Here is an 18,349-nt window from a genome sequence, read left to right as displayed (position 1 = left end):
AACCCAGCCTTCCAAGGGGACCTTTGAGGAGAAATCTCTGCCCCTCCCACTTTCCCTTTCCAAGGCAGCCTTCCAAGAGGACCTCTCGAAAAGAGCGAAAGCTTTCTCCTGGTCGTTTACCACCACCATACCCTCCACGCCCGGCCATCCTAGGCTGGGTTAGAAACAAGGAGGAAGTTCAAGGACCACATCGATGGCACGAGCTCAGATTGCCGGCTGGGGATGATGGGCGCTGCAGTGCGATCTCGGGAGAGACTAGGGGAAGAAAGAATGACTGTTTCCCACACCCTAGGATTGGGGAAAACATTGACCCCCCCCCCTTAGTTGCGGGAGAAGGGTTGCGCTTCAAAGCGGTCGCCTCCATCCATCAATCCATCCTTCCTTCCTTCCTTCCTTCCATCCTTTTTTTTTTTCCCAGCGAGCGGTGCGTGTGTGTGACATGCAAGCAAGGCGTCTCACGGGGCATGTGAACTGGGTATGTCTAGTTTAGGGGTGACATGATAGGAACATTCCAATATCTCAGGGGCTGCCACAAAGAAGGGGGAATCAAACTATTCTCCAAAGCACCTGAGGGCAGGACAAGAAGCATGGGTGGAAACTAATCAAGGAGAGAAGCAACCTAGAACTAAGGAGAAATTTCCTGACAGTTAGAACAATTAACCAGTGGAACAACTTGCCTCCAGAAGTTGTGAATGCTCTAACACTGGAAGTTTTTAAGAAGATATTGGATAAGCATTTGAAGTGGTATAAGGTTTCCTGCGTAAGCAGGGGTTAGACTAGAAGACCTCCAAGGTTCTGTTTTTTTTGTTCTGTTTTCTTTCTAATCTATCTATCTATCTATCTATCTATCTATCTATCTATCTATCTATCTATCTATCTATCTATCTATCTATCTATCTATCTATCTATCTAATTAGCTAGCTAGCTAGCTATCATTATCTCGCTTCAAAAGACAAAACCTAAACACGAAGTTGTAGCTGAATAGCCCTACATAATTTAGCTTTTTCCAAGCTGGTGATTTCCAAAGGCTTTGAAATGCGACTTTCCTCATCCTCTGCCAGGATAAGCTGATGTGCTCAGAAGGCTGGGAATGGTGGCATTTCCCTACATTTCTTGTGGGCAGAAGGTGGACCCCTATGTTTCCTTGAAAACACCTCCCAATATTTATTAGAGTGACTTCTCTCCCCAGAAGAAAGGTCTGGCTGTTTAACAATCCCGTCAGCTAAATCCTATCGAGTCAAAGGGGCCAGTCAATGGGGCTAGGATGAATTCTGGGTCACCAGGGACCCTTTTTTTGTGCCCGTTCCCCAACCAGGGCGGGCCAAGCAGCCGCTCTTTTAGCGGCTCTGGAATGGATGTTGAGGTAACCCGAAGAGGCAGCCTCTTTTCAACTCCCCCGCCCCTTTTTTTTAAACGCGTCCTGCCGGGCGGCGACAGGGACGCGGACACCAAAAGCGGCGCCCCGTTCTTCTCCGCTTTTATTTTATTTTAGTATTCAATCGGCAGCAGAGGCTCGAGCCTTCTGGGGCGCCGGGAAAAGGAGCCGAGGAGCTGCAGCACCGTTGCAAGAGAGCCGAAAAGAGGGGTGGGGGGGGGAGAGAAGCAAAAAAGAAGAAGAAGCAGCAAGCTTTCCAGCCGACTTCGGTGTGGCGCGAGAATCCGATCCACCGCCTCCTTCCCCCGGCCGACAGGGCTGAACTGCCGCGCTGCACCACCACTTCCCAAAACAGATTTCCAGACTTGGAAGCAGCCCGCCACGAAAGGAGGAGGAGGAGGAGGAAGCGAAGGCGCGGCTGCTCCTGCTGCGGTTCCGCGCCCCCCGCCCCCTTCCAGCGCCTTGACGCAGAGCGAGAGAGAGCAGAGAAAGGAACCGCGCCGTCCGACCGGCTGTGTGTGTGTTTGTGGTGGGGGTCTCGTCCCAGCCACCCACCCACTCGCTCCCTTTCCCTCTTCGGAGCGTGGGCTGATCTTAGAAGCCGCTGTCGGCGGGCCGTCGCCTCCTCCTCTTCCTCCACGCTCGCTCCTCTTGCACGCCTCAACCCCCATCCCCACCCTCTCCAGCGTGAAGGTCACCTCCTCCTCTTCCAGGCGGCGGCGGCGGCGGCGGCTCGGCGGGCGCCACAGCCGGCAGCTCCGCTTCCTCCCACCTTCCTCCTTGCTAAAGGGCCAAAGTCGGCTCCCCGCCCGCGCGGACCGAGCCAAGCGGTCGCAGTCAGCGAGCGGTGAAAGCGACATGCCGGCGCCACTCCGCTTTCACCGTTCGGCTGGACTGCGACCGGCTTGGCTCGGGTCCGCAGTAACTCCGCCAGGCTGTGCGCGAAGAAACCATTTAAAAGCCCGCCAGGGCTTTCTTTCTTCTCCTCCGTGCTTCAGAAGTTGGGCTTTTAAATGGTTTCTTGGCGGCACAGCCTGGCGGAGTTACTGCGGACCGAGCAAGCGGTCGCAGTCCAGCCGAGCGGTGGCGGGCGGCGCCGGCATGTCGCTTTCACCGTTCGGCTGGACTGCGACCGCTTGGCTCGGGTCCGCAGTAACTCCCGCCAGGCTGTGCCGCGAAGAAACCATTTAAAAGCCCGCCAGGGCTTTCTTCTCCTCCGTGCTTCAGAAGTTGGGCTTTTAAATGGTTTCTTGGCGGCACAGCCTGGCGGAGTTACTGCGGACCGAGCCAAGCGGTCGCAGTCCAGCGAGCGGTGGCGACATGCCGGCGCCACTCCGCTTTCACCGTTCGGCTGGACTGCGACCGGCTTGGCTCGGGTCCGCAGTAACTCCGCCAGGCTGTGCTGCGAAGAAACCATTTAAAAGCCCAACTTCTGAAGCACGGAGGAGAAGAAGAAAGCCCTGGCGGGGCTTTTAAATGGTTTCTTCGCGGCACAGCCTGGCGGAGTTACTGCGGACCGAGCAAGCGGTCGCAGTCCAGCGAGCGGTGAAAGCGACATGCCGGCGCCACTCCGCTTTCACCGTTCGGCTGGACTGCGACGGCTTGGCTCGGGTCCGCAGTAACTCCGCCAGGCTGTGCCGCGAAGAAACCATTTAAAAGCCCAACTTGAAGCACGGAGGAGAAGAAAGAAAGCCTGGCGGGGCTTTTAAATGGTTTCTTCGCGCACAGCCTGGCGGAGTTACTGCGGACCGAGCCAAGCGGTCGCAGTCAGCGAGCGGTGAAAGCGGAGCGGCGCTCGGCATGTCGCTTTCACCGTTCGGCTGGACTGCGACCGGCTTGGCTCAGGTCCGCGCGGCGAACTGCTCAGCCTTGGGCAAATCCCGCCGGACGATCTCGCCGCCTCTTTGGCGTCTCCTGTGCGGGGTTCCCGAAGTACATCAAGACGTAGACTCGAGTATAAGCCGAGGGGGCGCTTTTCAGCACAAAAAACGTGCTGAAAAACTCGGCTTATACTCGAGTATATACGGTAGTTGAGAAGGTTCCGTACAAACTAAGTGGTGCGAAGAATTTAAGCAAAGAAAGTTGTTAAAAAACCCCAGGATGAATCTCAGTGTCTCCAAAGGTCCTTGCCAAAAACCATTAGATTCCTGTACTGGGAAATTTGATCTGTAAACAAAATATCTGAGGGAAAACCATCATCATTTCTTGCTTTCTAATCATCCAATTAAGGATTTGTAAAAGAGAGAGAGGACTTTGGTGGGGAGAAGTGAAAAAAATGCTACACATTTCTTGAATAAACCAACTAGAAAAACAAATTGATAAAGAATTGCTGTTTGGGGGTCAGAGTTAAATGAATTTTTTGGGGAAAAATTACCGTTAAGCAAGGATTTTAATCAAGAAATGATACTGACTTTAGAGCAGCATTTTCCAAACTTAACAACTTTAAAAAGCATGGACTTCAGCTTTTAGAATTCCCCAGCCAGCATGAGACAGATTTAAGCAGCCTTAGAACAATGCCATTTTCTGCAATTAGAAAATGCAACATACTATCCAACTTAAGTTTTAATTGTTTAATTTGTAGAAATTTACATAGATATCTCCCTTCAGGTAATCTCAGAAAAGGATGTTAATTTAAAAAACTGAAATCCCCCCTTTTTAAAAATTGGTAAAAAAAGCTAACCATGACTTTTCAGTTCGATTACATGTGACATCAAAGGTGCATCATGTTAAGAACAGACACATTAAACACAAGTCAACTTTTCATGTTATAGTTTCTGGCACCATTTGTGAACCCAGCACTAGATGTTGTTAGATATAATTTATAGATTAGAACTCTGGGTAAACTAGGCTGGTAGGCCAATGTAGTACAGTGTAATGACTAAGATGCTGAACCAAGACTTTAGAGACCAAATCCATACGCTCTTGCATCAAAAACAGATCTCATTGGATATTTTGGGGTCATTCATTCCAGGGACTCAGCAGAGATCCATGATTCTGCCTTGAGGCATCAGAGAAAAGAAGTGATACAAATGGAATACAAAACTAACAAGCAAACTAAAAATGAGCAAGAAGAACAATCAGAGTGGTGTTTCATGGAAATCAAGCATTTTTTATGTATTAAAAATATGATTTCTTCATGTTTCTTCTTTGAATTGTGTGGTTTGGGTTATTGTTGTTGAAAGGAGAAGCAATTTGGGGAAAGGTCCCATTGGAGTTCTATGGTTTTGACTGCCACTTCCCCCCCCCCGCGCCCCGAAGCAACAATCTTAATAAAACAACTTTTTGTTTTCTGAATGGGAAAAATGGAATTGCATGATGTGCTGCTCCAGCCAAATGTTTTAGTCTATAAATTAAAATACCAGGCTCTTCTGCCAAAAATGAAAAATGCCTGAAGATGACCATAATTAAGTAATTACAAATAACTTGTGCCCCACCCCCACCCGCGCCGCCGCCGCCAAGCACTATGAATAATATGCACTACAGTCACAATGCATGGCCATGACCTTGTAGCCATGAGATTGAACATTGCTCATAAAAACATGGAGAAGAAATTTGATAGAAGCCCTGGAGGAGAAAAGATGCTGAGATGGGTCAGTTATTTTTCTACTTTGAAGCTGTTTGCTTCCCCACACTTTAATTCATTAATTCACAGTTATTTAATTCGCTATCCACAGCAGGTTAAAGAAGTACATTTCTGTGAACATTAATCTGTGTCTAGAACTTTATGAAAGGACTCAACAGCTTGGGCAGGGAATTTAAGTGGAGAAATGTCATGCAGTGAAAGGGTTATTTGTAGTCTTCTCCCAATTCATTTTCTAATTCAGATTCATACACACATAGAGACAAAAGTGAGCACTGTCTTTTGATGCCTGTATATTTGCATGTGAGGTTTGGTTTTACCCTTAGGCAAACTGGTATTGATTTTTCGCTAAGAAAATGACTACTATTGCATATATTAGACACAGAAGACTTCTGAAAAATAAGTAAACAAGCAATTAGAGGTATATAAAGGAGTGGTGTCTTTCAATTACTGCCAATTTTATCAATTTTTATCATGCAGAAGAATGAATTTAGGGATTGTAGCTTTAAATTCAATGACATCAAGCTTGAGGCTACCCACTGTTATAATGGGCTCTTAGGTAGGTTTTCAAACAATAAATACTCCTGTGGAGAAGGCATCATATCTGGGTAACACATAGATGATTTTTCCTGACCAATTCAAAGACTGAATGAAAGCCTAGAATATGCCACCCAGGTGTCTTCTGCAGATTCATTCAAGCATGTTGTCAGTTCATGTGATGAACAAATTATCAATGGGGTTTTCATGTTTGAAGCAAGGCCTGATATGCTTAAAGTCTTTACCATTTCAATAAGAAAATAAAGTACCTGCCATACCTTTTGCCAATAAAAAATACAATTCTTATTCTACAGATCGGGTGAAAGAAGACAGTACCATGCCTGTAAATTAAGCCTGTCATTTATTTTTGTTACTCAGGTTGTTGTCAAATTATATTTTTTTCTCCCTAAACAGTATTACAATTTATCTAACTTTTTGTTAATACCTAGATCATCTCTAGTTGATTTTCATCTTTTCTCTCCTTCAACAACCAAGTCTGCATTTCTATTGTATATACCAGAGGTGGGTTTCAGCAGGTTCTGACCAGTTTTGGAGAACCGGTAGTAGAAATTTTTAGTTCGGAGAACTGATAGTAAAAATTCTGACTGGCCCCACCCCCACTTATTCTCTGCTTCCCGAGTCCCAGCTGATTGGGAGGAAATGGGGATTTTGTAGTAACCTTCCCCTGGATTGGGAAGTGAATGGAGATTTTACAGTATCCTTCCCCTGCCACGCCCAAGCCACACCCACGAAGCCACACCCACAGAACCAGTAGTAAACAAATTTGAAACTCACCACTCGTATATACCTTTCAGGTTCTATGGGCAACATTGTATTGCCAAATCCCCACATGGAATCTCATCTTTTTCCACATCCAAGATAAATTTAATTTTATTTCTCCATGATCTTTTTTTATCACTAATTTATCTTTGTGAACCATTGTTCTCCAATTTTAACATTCTCAGATAGGCTGTTCTTTTAATCCTCTCCTATTCATATCATTTTATCTTAGCATTTCAGATTATACATATCTTGCGAAAGAGATCTTTCATGATTTCAGATCCCTTTCCCAAGATGCTTAGGTCTGAAAAGTGACAGTAAAAAGGTATGAATAGGAGGACTAAAAGAATATCTGAGAATGTTAAAATGGATGTTAACTGAAGATGTCATTTACAGCAAGCTCCTTTTCAGCTAAAAGCCAGATTTTTAGTCTTTAGGTAGAGTATCAGGGATTATTCTGCTCAACAGTGTTTCTCAATCTTTGACAATTCAAGATGCCAAGTTGCTGGCTCCGGCATACTGGAAGTTGAAGTCCATACATCTTACAGTTCCCATAGTTAAGAAACTTTGGGAACTGTAAAAGGTAGATAAGGTAAAGACATATAAATAAATTTAGGTTGTGACAATTGTTAATTAAATATGTTTAACATGGCTGCTACTTATATATTTATTTTTCTGACTATTTTTGGCGAGAGTGTTTAGGACATAAGGGCTCTGCAATCTTAGGTTAATCATGGCTGATTTAATAGTATGATGTTGTTTAATAAACATATCTTAAAATTATTATTTATACTGAAATCCCTGAGTAATATTCTGTTATGATTCGGGGCACTTTTAAATGAGTACAGGTTTCACAGAAGTAATTTTGAGTGAATTTTGGCTGCAACTGTGGCATTTTTTTAGAAATCATTATTTCTTCCTTTAGTTAAACCAGATTCCTTGCCTATCATAAGACATCTTCTGCATCTAGAAGATAAACCTTGCCGTTATTCTTATAAATACCCTGAACATGAACTGATCCTTTGCTACTGCAGATTTTCTTCTTTTCTTTTTTTTTAATGGTTGCCATAGAATTTCCAAATTACCATACGAAAGGCAAACCATACAAAAGCTCACAAAAGCCTGTTGCTTAAGCCACAGACATTATTATTGTTGTTGATTGCACAGTCAGCCAGATTTTAGATTGGATTTGGCATTTTATCTATCTATCTAGCAAGGATCTGAGATAGGAGGTGTTAAAGATATCATTATAGGGTAAGCTGTTCCAAGTAAAGGTGCCTTATGCAATTGATTGATGGTGATTTTATCAATGCCACTGGTGTTCCAGATATTTTGGGATTGCACCCAAGGCATTTATTTACTGTTGGTACTAAATTTGCTTTCTTTTGCCACAGTCCTATTTCTATTAGCAGGTCTTGCTATTTTGTGATTTTTTCCAGTTCTTTCTCTTCTGCCTCCAGGTTGCGCAGTGTCCACTAGCCAGACATTTTTGTCTATGTTATTGATAACTGTTATGTCTGGAACATTTTTATTATACATTATTTTCCATTCACAACTGTGTGAAGTCACAGCTACCAGTTCTTTAGTTGGTATTGGCTTTCATGCACATCGAGTTTTCCCACAAACCTAGACATCATCATGTGTCAATGTAGTATATGTGCAGATCCAAGCAGTGGCCTTTTGCAACTGACAAATGGAAATTTAGACAAGGTGCAGTTTTTCAGGGTTTTTTTTAATATGGCACCCATGTTACAATTACCATGGCCAGTTTGTGTCATAATCTTTTCATTTCAGTATGGATTTTCAAATCTAAATACTTTATTATCTACTCCAGTTCTTTGTCTTCTACCATCTTCTGGTATTGCCACATCAATTACTCACTCTTTCCTCTTTTCAACTACTTATATCTAGTGCATTTTTTTTATTTATTTATTTACATTTATATCCCGCCCTTCTCCGAAGACTCAGGGTGGCTTACAATGTGTAAGGCAATAGTCTCATTCTATTTGTATATTTACAAAGTCAACTTATTGCCCCCCCAACAATCTGGGTCCTCATTTTACCTACCTTATAAAGGATGGAAGGCTGAGTCAACCTCGGGCCAGGCTTGAACCTGCAGTAATTGCAGGCTGCTGTGTTTTAATAACAGGCTTCTAACAGCCTGAGCTATTACGGCCCCAAGACTTTTTCAATTTGCAAATCCCACAATATTTTAGCAGCCTCATTTTCAACTACTATTTTCAAATACTACTATTTCAATTATATATTCCCACCAATTTTTCATTATAGGTGTATGATAATTTTCCAATGAATTGTTTTGGCGATTGTGTTATGTTGTTGTTTGTGATCAATTTGTGATCAATTTGTGCAATCTTCTTGTATAGGCTTTGTTTATGAACTACTGATTCTTTTGCTTCTTACACATTTGTTATCATGATTTTCCCCCACCCCTGCCTGGCCTTGTTTGCATTAGTTTGAATGGCTTGCTCACAGGCAGCCAAAATCAAGTCTTTGGTTTCTTTTTTCAGTGTTCCAGTTGTAAGCCATTTGCCAGGTTTTATCTTTATCTGTTTTCCCCTCTTTTTTTGTAGAAATTTGCCATGTAATGTTTTCCTTCATCAGCATTTTGTTTGTGTTTTTATTATTTTATTTTAACACTCATTTTTTGTTTCCTGTACATTTAGTAAGTTCCAATTTTTAACTTGCACCAATTCTTATTCTTGACTCCTTTTATATAATCAGACAATACAGACGTTTCTTCTTTAACAGTTTGTTTGACTTGAAGTAAACTTCTATCTCCATTTTTATAGGAAGATATAATCTATTAATATCACTCTGAGAATGTAATGCATAGTTAATATTCATCAATTTTCTTGTTTTTGGGTCCAGATTTTCCAGATCCAGCTTGTGACCAGCTAGTAATTCTACCAGTGGTGGAAATATCACAGGTATGGTCCAAATATTGATGGCTCTGATGTTGTTTCCACTGTTTAATTTTGTCTTTAGCAATATTCTCACTCTTTGGATGTATTCTTAACTAATCACATTTTTAACTCATCAATGTTCGATGTTATTCAACAGGAAAATACCCATGATGGCTCCTCATGGTTTAGTCATTTCAATTCCATTATTGTTCATGATTATATTCTTTTTTTATTGCTATTGAAGCACATTTATCTAGGTCAACTTCCAGGACTATATCTGTGCTAAAGATTGTAAGTTGTTTGTTAATCACTGAATTTCCATTTTTGATTTTCCATAAACCTTCAGCTCATCCATATAAAGCAAATGTGTGTTTTTATTAGCATTTTTCCATTTTCAGAATTTCTATTGTCATTTATACTTTGATAGAATTGCTTTTGGTCTGTTGAAATAGTTGTTGTTTTTTACTTAGATTAGAAGATTTGTGCCACATATTGTTATTATTTCCATGCAACAAAAAAATAATCAAACGGTACCTGAAATAAAATTATGAGATCAATTGAAATTTACTCTTTATGGAAGATTGTTATCATTTTTACTTATTCTTTTAAGTAAGTAAATTAAGTCTTTATTATTCAGCATCAGCTCTGTCATAGTTATTATGGGAAATTAATTCACTGAAATACATTTTAATTGCTCTGTGAGTCATGGAATAGACATGCATTTTTCTCAGATTAATGCATTATGCACACAGCTTTAGTCTGAGTTTGCCTGATTTTCACTGAACATTTCAATTATCAGTTCCTATGCACTGTTGTAAATGGAGAGAGGGTGAGAAAAAATACAGAATATGAAAAGGAAACATTATTTGTTATTATTATTAGCTCAGAAAAAATGATTTTCTCCAAGATTGCAAGCTATAAATGCTATCCTGTGTAAAGTGATTCTTTTTCCTTCCAATTGTAAAATATTAAGGAATGCAATTCCCACATCCTATGAAGTTTTTATTGGATTGATTGGTGCTAATTGTGATATAGCACCAGGTATTGTATTTGATACACAAAGTTTGTATAATACTGACTGAAAGCTCAAAGCAGGGGTGAAATGCTCCCGGTTCGCACCGGCTCGCCCGATTAGGTAGCGATGGCAGCTGCTGGTTCGGAGGATCAGTAGCAAAAATCCCTGGCCCCGTCCCTCTGCCTCTGCTGAGCTGCACCATCAGCAGAGGTCTTTTTTTTTACTTTTAAAAGTTTTTCTTCAGCTGAAACATGCCTTTAAAAGTAAAAAAAAAAAACACCCTCTGATGATCGTGGGGCTGAGCATCAAAACCCTTTAAAAGTTTTTTTTAAAAAAACCCTCTTCAGCGGAAGGGGAAAAAAACAAGAAAAAACCCCGAGGTTTTAAAAGCCTCCTCTGGTGATCTCAGAGGAGTTTCCTGATCCTCACAGGCTTTTAAACTCGTTTTTTAACAGCCCCCACTTACAAGAGCTCCCACCCATGCCCAGCCAATTCCCCCTCCTCACTTACCTATAATTACTGCTGTTTCGGGTTGGCAACGCCATGCTTTCTTCAGCTACTAAAGAAAAAGAAAGCTTGCTTTGACTTCCTGCTTTGCTGGCTGAGGAACTCTGGGATTTGAAGTCCACAATAAAATAAAATAAAATAATAAAATAAAATATTTGTGCAGCTTTCTGAGATTTGGTGTGTTTCTGTAGTGTTTCACTCTAACTACACAAACACACAAAATCTCAGAATTTTGTGTGTGTTTGTGTGTGTGTGTGAGAGAGAGAGAGTTGTGTGTGTGTAAAGTGTGAAAGTTGGTTTTTGATACCTCTTATTGTTTTTTATACTTTGTTTATTATTTTTATTATTTATTGTTATTGGCCACGCCCACCCAGCCATCTGACCACCAAGCCACACCCACCAATTAAGCCACGGCCACAGAACCAGTAGGGGAAATTTTTAGATATCACCCCTGGCTCAAAGCATATGCGTAAGCCTCTCCTTGAAGGAAACACAAATGAATAGAACAGAACAGAACAGAACAGAATAGAATTTTTATTGGCCAAGTGTGATTGGACACACAAGGAATTTGTTTTGGTGCATATGCTCTCAGTGTACATAAAAGAAAAGATACATTCGTCAAGGTACAACTCTTAGAACACTTAATGATGGTCATAGGGTACAAATTTAACACTTAATGATACAACACTTAATGATAGTCAAAGGCTACAATTAAGCAATCAGGAAACAATCAATTACAGTATAAATCATAAGGATACAAGCAACAAAGTTACAGTCATAAGTGGAAGGAGATGGGTGATGGGAACGATGAGACGATTCATAGTAATGCAGATTTAGTGAATAGTTTGACAGCGTTAAAGGAATTAGTTGTTTAGCAGAGTGATGGCGTTCAGGAAAAAACTGTTCTTGTGTCTAGTTGTTCTGGTGTGCAGTGCTCTGTAGCATTTTGAGGGTAGGAGTTGAAACAGTTTATGTCTAGGATGAGAGGGATCTGTAAAATTTAAAGATCTTTTCTATACTTGTGAACGCTTTGTTTTATTTCATTGTTTTCCTTTCCAATTCTCTAAATTTTGATTGAATAAACCCAAACCAAAACTATTCTTGGAGTTTTAAGATTCAATAATCAATGTAAACTGTCACAAAGATGTGGAAGAATGGACGCTTTACCTAATAGAATCCTTGTTGGATCCAACTGAGGCATTTGCCATGATTGGCTAATCTGGTGATTTTAATCAGAGCAGCTCATCTCCAACAAAGAATAGTTCACAAGCCTGAAGTAAAAGATAGAAGAGTCCCTCTCGCCCGTTGGTTGTATAGATAGAATTCTGTTTTGAGAAAGTGAGTATTTGCATTATTTCTGGAATGCTGGAAGTTGATTTTTATAATGCAAAATGAGTTATAATGATCCTGAATTCATTCACTCAAAATAATTTGTTGCTGGAGATAATTTCAGGTTCATCAAGTAAATTTCATAATTGTCACTAATCACTGTAAAAAAAATATTTTCAATGTTGGGGACACATTCTTTAGCTTTCTCTCCAGATAACACAGTCAGTGAAATTTAAAACATCCATTGGAGTTGACTTTTTAATTTTAAAAACTTTAATTTTAATAATTTAATTTAATTTAAAAACAAACAAATAAAGCATCTACCCATTGATCTGTTGGAGTGCAATGGATTGCCAAACAAATCTGAACTTAATCTCACACATATCCCTGAATAACTACTTTCAGTGAAGTTATGGAATAAGATTAGTTAAAACACCTAGCATCACAGCTTCATCCACAATATAATATAGATGTCAGCATTTGATCATACATTTGTAAAGTCTTAATTTGCACTTGAAGAGAACAAGCAATTTATTATGGGACTTTTTTTAAAATTGTGTGACTTCACTCGCATAAAAAAAGCCTTATTCATTGCTAGCATTTAATACTTGCAATTTGAACATAGCTGTGAAAATATCTAACTACCATTAAGAAACACTTTGCAATCTCCAAGTGTTTTGATCTCACCTCTAGCTAAAAACAAGATGTTGCATGAAGGTGGCAGTTTTGATGTAAAGAAAAATTAGTACTGCCTAGAGTGCAGTAATGCTTACTAAAAAGTTGGATTTAAAATAAGTCGTTTTTCTCTCATAATCATAGAATCAGTTCCTTTGTAGAGTGAATAAAGATGCTGCCAGATGAGACTTTTATTGTACAATCTGATCCAACTGGAAAATCCAGATGATGAATTTTCAGGTGTTCCATGTCTCACTAAGGCTTCAACGCAATTTAGCCATAGATCTCATTGAGTATGAATCTGGATATTCCACTTTGATCAGATTTTGGCGCTGCATAGATGACAGCATGAATCAAATCATGGATAGAATTTGTTTTTCCCTATGCAAAATTCTGCCAAAAATAAATAGCTAAAAAGGAAGGTACAATACTGAAAATTATACACAAACAGTAACAACTTTTCTACATTTTTGAAAAGGTGACATCAAGAAAATGTATATTGGAAAAACCTTGGATGGGGAAAAGCATTATCATAAATTGAATATAGTGTAATTGGCACTTTGAAGAAAGGCTGTTGAACAATTTTATTAGCAGCTATCTAGCTTAAAGAAAGTTATAAATCACAATCCTATATTTAGGAGATTCTGAGAACATAAATCAGACATCATCCTATATGATCTAGCTTGAGTGAAAGTTAACAGAAACTTTCCTGTAGAAGACAAAGGTTCCAGATGACATATACATTCCAAGTGCCTTGAGAAATAACTATAGCCAGAGGAAAATCTCACCTTGGTCCCCAAACAACCCAGTCTCATCTTAAATCCTGCTAAGATGTTGGACTGTTTCCCCTCATTCTTTGTCTCTTCAGGGTAGCAACAGACCAGTTTAGTCTAAGACCACCTTAAAAGTGAATGGCTGTCTGCTAGAAAACCAGTTTACCTATTTCTAACCTCTACTTAGAATAAAGATAACAATAGCACTAACACTTAGACTTATATACTGCTTCATAGTGCTTTATAGCTCTCTCTAAGTGGTTTACAGTATCAGCATATTGTCCCCAAGAATCTGGGCCCTCATTTTACGTCAGAAGGATAGAAGTCTGAGTCAACCTTCAGCTGGTTAGAATTGAACTACTAAACAGCTGGCAGCCGGCAGTCAGCAGAAGTAGCCTGCAGTACTGCATTCTAACTACTGCACCACCATGATTCTTAAGATACCTTTATGAGGCAAGGAGAGAAGTCAGCAAGAACAATAATCCAGTAAGGGAGCAGAAAGATGAGAACAGGGTAAAAAACATTGCTGAAATAAAATTTAATTTTAAGCAAAACCCATCTTTGATTGGTTTTTTGTCAGTTCTCATCATAGGCTAAATAAATGAACAATAATTGGTCCCCCCCCCCCAGAAATCACTTCCAATCTCCATTATCCTATCTATAGTCCATATATCATTCCAGATATTCTCCTTTATTGGTAGATACATTCCTGTTGTTAAGAATCAGACTGTCCGTATGATACCTACATGTTTACTCACCTCGATGCTTTAAATTCCAAATTTAAATTTGTTTTTAATTCATGGCTTTATCAGATATATGATGACTGATGACTGTGTTCAGCTGATATTTCTACTCACATAAGTTGAGAATGCCTTAAGGATGGGAATCTCTTTTACAAGATGAGAATTGAACATCCAGGGAATGAGGCAGAATGCAAAAAAATTGTCCTTACAGGATTTATCCTTACAGAAATGGGATTCAGAAAAGCTGTTTCCTGTTTCTAATGCCTTCTTCTGTCCCATTCTTCTCTTTGACCCACCGAACAAAACAATACACAAAAGTGCGGCTAGTGTAAATTGACAGAAATGACTTTTCATCTGAGTTTGAATATGAAGGAAGTGGCATTGGCATGTTGTGTAAAATCCCTTTATGAAGTTATGCCAGTTCACAAGAGAAGAGGTAATGAACTAGTTAGCAAAAAGAAAAGAAAATCTAATAGTCAGTGCCAGTTTTTTCACTGGGTGTTTGCTAAAAAGCAATTGTTTTTCTGTAAAAAGCAGCTAGACTACTTAATCTTGGAATCCTAAGTTTTTCTTGAGCTCTGGGACAGCAAATCAAGTTGCCATGGTAAAATGGGTCAGCACAATGAGCCAGTTGGTCTGAGCAAGTGAAATCAGTCTCACAATGCAGGGAGAGCAACACGGGCCCAAGCAGACAGTAATCTAGTTGAGAATCTAGGTCATTGGGATTCTTTCAAGCTGCAGCTGTCTGTGTTGTACCTTGTTCTCTGCCAGGGCTCACAAAAGAGTTGTAATAATGGCTGGGCTTCTAATTAACCCTTTGGATGCATGGCTGTGGCTTTGTTTCCAACAACATTTCACCCTTTTAGTTTTTATTTCATGTCTAACCACTGAAAGATACATAGGCCACATTGGCCTCCGCATACTGAAGGCAGGGAGAATCTGTCTTGCTTCTTACTTATATGTATCTCATTGTTTTGCTTGCAAAATTGTTTGCTTGTTTGTTTGTTTAACTTTTATTATGTTATAAGTAACTCAAGGTAGCAAGCATACATAAAACTCCTCCCTACTCCTATTTTTTTCCTACCACAAAAATCCTGTGAGGTGGATTGGGTTGAAAGAAAATGGCTGACCAAAAGTCATCCAGCCAGCTTTTACAGTGGGATTGGAACTCATAGACTCCTGGCTTCTAGCCTGGTGCTTTAACCATTAGACCAGGGGTGAAATGCTCCCGGTTCAGACTGAATCGCCTGATCCAGTAGCGATGGTGGCAGGTGGTTTGGGGAACCGGTAGCAAAAATCCCTGCCCCTTCCCATGCCCAGCTGAGCCACGCGATCATCAGAGGGTGTTTTTTTTTTTTACTTTTAAAAGCATTTTTTCTTTGGCCAAAAAAATGCTTTTAAAAGCATTTTTCTTTGGCCAAAAATGCTTTTAAAAGCATTTTTCTTTGGCCAAAAATGCTTTTAAAAGCATTTTTCTTTGGCCAAAAATGCTTTTAAAAGCATTTTTTCTACAACCTCTTCAGCCGAAGAGGTTGTAAAAAATGCTTTTAAAAGTAAAAATAACCATTGGCCACACCCACCCAGTCACATTACCCCCACCACCACCAAGCCACACCCACAGAACTGGTAGTAATAAATTTTACATTTCACCACTGCGTTAGACTAGATTGGCTCTCTATCAAGGGTGAAATCCAGCAGGTTCTGGCAGGTAGTGGAAATTTTGAGCAGTTTGGAGAACCGGCAGCAGAAATTTAGAGTAGTTCGGAGAACTGGCAAATACCACCTCTGGCTGGCCCCAGAGTGGGATGGGAATGGAGATTTTGTTTATTTTATTTATTTATTTATTTGTATCTGTTATTTGATAATAGATACAAGTATAAACATGATTATGTTGGATACGAATAAAAAGGAACATTAGGACAGGGACAGTAGGCATGCTGGTGCGCTTAAGCACACCCCTTATTTGGAGGCGCCGACAGCTAGAGGGAGAATCCATCGGCGACTACATGGCCGCCCTGCGGAAAGCCTCCAAAGACTGTGGGTACCGAGACCTGGACGAGGCGCTGCTGAGCAACTCATCCGTGGGGTCAGAGACATGCGTTTGCGGGCGGCTGCTATCGAAAAGCAATCTAACGCTGGCAAACGCCTGGACGAAGCCAGAGCGCATGAAATGTCCACCCAAGCGGCGGAGACCCTGCAACAGCCACTCACACGGCGAGCACAAATCAACCCCGTACACCAAGAAGAGGTCCAGACCGAATCCGACGGTGAGGATGAGGAAGGGGTTTGTCGAACCGAGAAACGCGGCAAAGAAGACCGGGACGAATGCGGAAGTTGTGGAGGTCAACACCAGCGTCAACACTGCAAGTTCAAGGACGCTACATGTCGGCGGTGCGAGAAGAAGGGGCACCTAGCTCAAGTCTGTCGAGCTCCCCAACCTTCCCGCCGAAAATTCAAATCGGCCAATCAGAGCGCGGGATCGGCAAGGCGACCCGTGATTGGCTCAAACAAAAAAGGCGCGAACTCGAATCAAACGACGGTGATCATAGGCCGCGCCACAACCCGGGTGGAGAAGAAGATCTTCACCAAACCCAAAATAGAAGGAGTGCCGTGCCGACTAGAAGTGGACACCGGGTCAGCGATCACCATCATGTCCTGGGACACTTTGGCGGCGTTGCCATCAGTCGCGAAGCGCCACCTGCAAACACAACGGCTACGAGTCCACGACTACCAAGGGAATCGCATCCCTGTTCGAGGGACCACCTCTGTCCGAGTCGAGTACGGACCACACAAGAAGACCCTGCCCATCACGATCGTCGAAGGGACCCTGCCTAGTTTGTTGGGACTAGACTGGTTCCGTGCATTGGGCATGGGAGTGACTGGCATCTACAGAAGTGACTGTAACCTAAAAGACACACTCATGAACGAGTTCGAAGATGTCTTCAAGGACTGCCTGGGCAAGTACAAGGGGACCCCTATTTCCTTCAACTTAGACCCCCAGGTAGCCCCCATTAGGTTAAAGGCAAGGAGAGTCCCTTTTGCCCTTAAACCTAAGATTGACAAGGAGATAGATAAGCTCATAAATCAGGGGATTCTGGTGCCAGTCGATCACGCAAAGTGGGAGACGCCAATCGTCACCCCAGTAAAACCAGATGGGTCAGTTAGATTCTGCGCTGCCTACAAGGCCGCGTTAAACAAAGCCTTACAGAAAAGCGCTTACCGGTTCCGTGGTGCAACACTTGCTGCACTCGTTGGGGCAAGGGCAAGTCTTTGCAAAGTTAGACTTGGCTCAAGCCTATCAACAACTGCCCGTGAGACGCCAACACAGCCGAAGCCCAAACGATTGTAACTCACAGAGGTGCTTTCAAGTGTACCCGATTACAATTTGGGGTGAGTGTGGCACCGGGGCTGTTCCAAAATTTAATGGAACGACTTCTGCAAGGGCTCCCAGGGGTAGTCCCCTACTTCGATGATGTATTGATATCAGCCGAAAATTTAGAGGAATTGGGGGAGCGCTTGAGAAAAGTTCTGGGCATTTTCCGGTCAGCCGGACTAAAGGTTAAAGTGAACAAATGCCAGATAGGGGTAGAATCCGTCGAGTTCTTGGGCTACAGAATAGACAAGAAAGGAATTCACCCCACTGAGAGCAAAGTCAAGGCAATAAGAAAGGCTCCAGCGCCCAAAAACAAAACAGAGCTACAGGCATTCCTGGGGCTAGTGAATTTTTACGCGGTCTTTTTAAAAAACAAGGCGACCGTTGCTGAACCGCTGCATAAGCTTCTGGGAAAGAATACTGTTTGGTCTTGGGGAAAGTCGGAAGCTAGGGCTTTCGAAGCAGTAAAAAACCTACTCTCGAGCGATAGCCTACTGATCCAGTATCATAGCTCATTGCCATTATTACTGGTTTGCGATGCCTCCCCTTACGGGGTGGGGGCTGTGCTCAGCCACAGACTTCCAAACGGCACAGAAGCCCCAATAGCCTTCTACTCCAGAACGATGTCCTCGACAGAGAGGAACTATAGCCAGTTGGATAAGGAAGCGCTAGCAATTGTGTCAGGGGTAAAAAAGTTTCATGAATACGTTTTTGGTAGAGACTTTGAAATTGTTACTG

The sequence above is a fragment of the Ahaetulla prasina genome, chromosome 1 (genome assembly GCF_028640845.1).
Source record: "Ahaetulla prasina isolate Xishuangbanna chromosome 1, ASM2864084v1, whole genome shotgun sequence".
NCBI lineage: Eukaryota > Metazoa > Chordata > Lepidosauria > Squamata > Colubridae > Ahaetulla > Ahaetulla prasina.
This window is presented reverse-complemented; position numbering follows the sequence as displayed.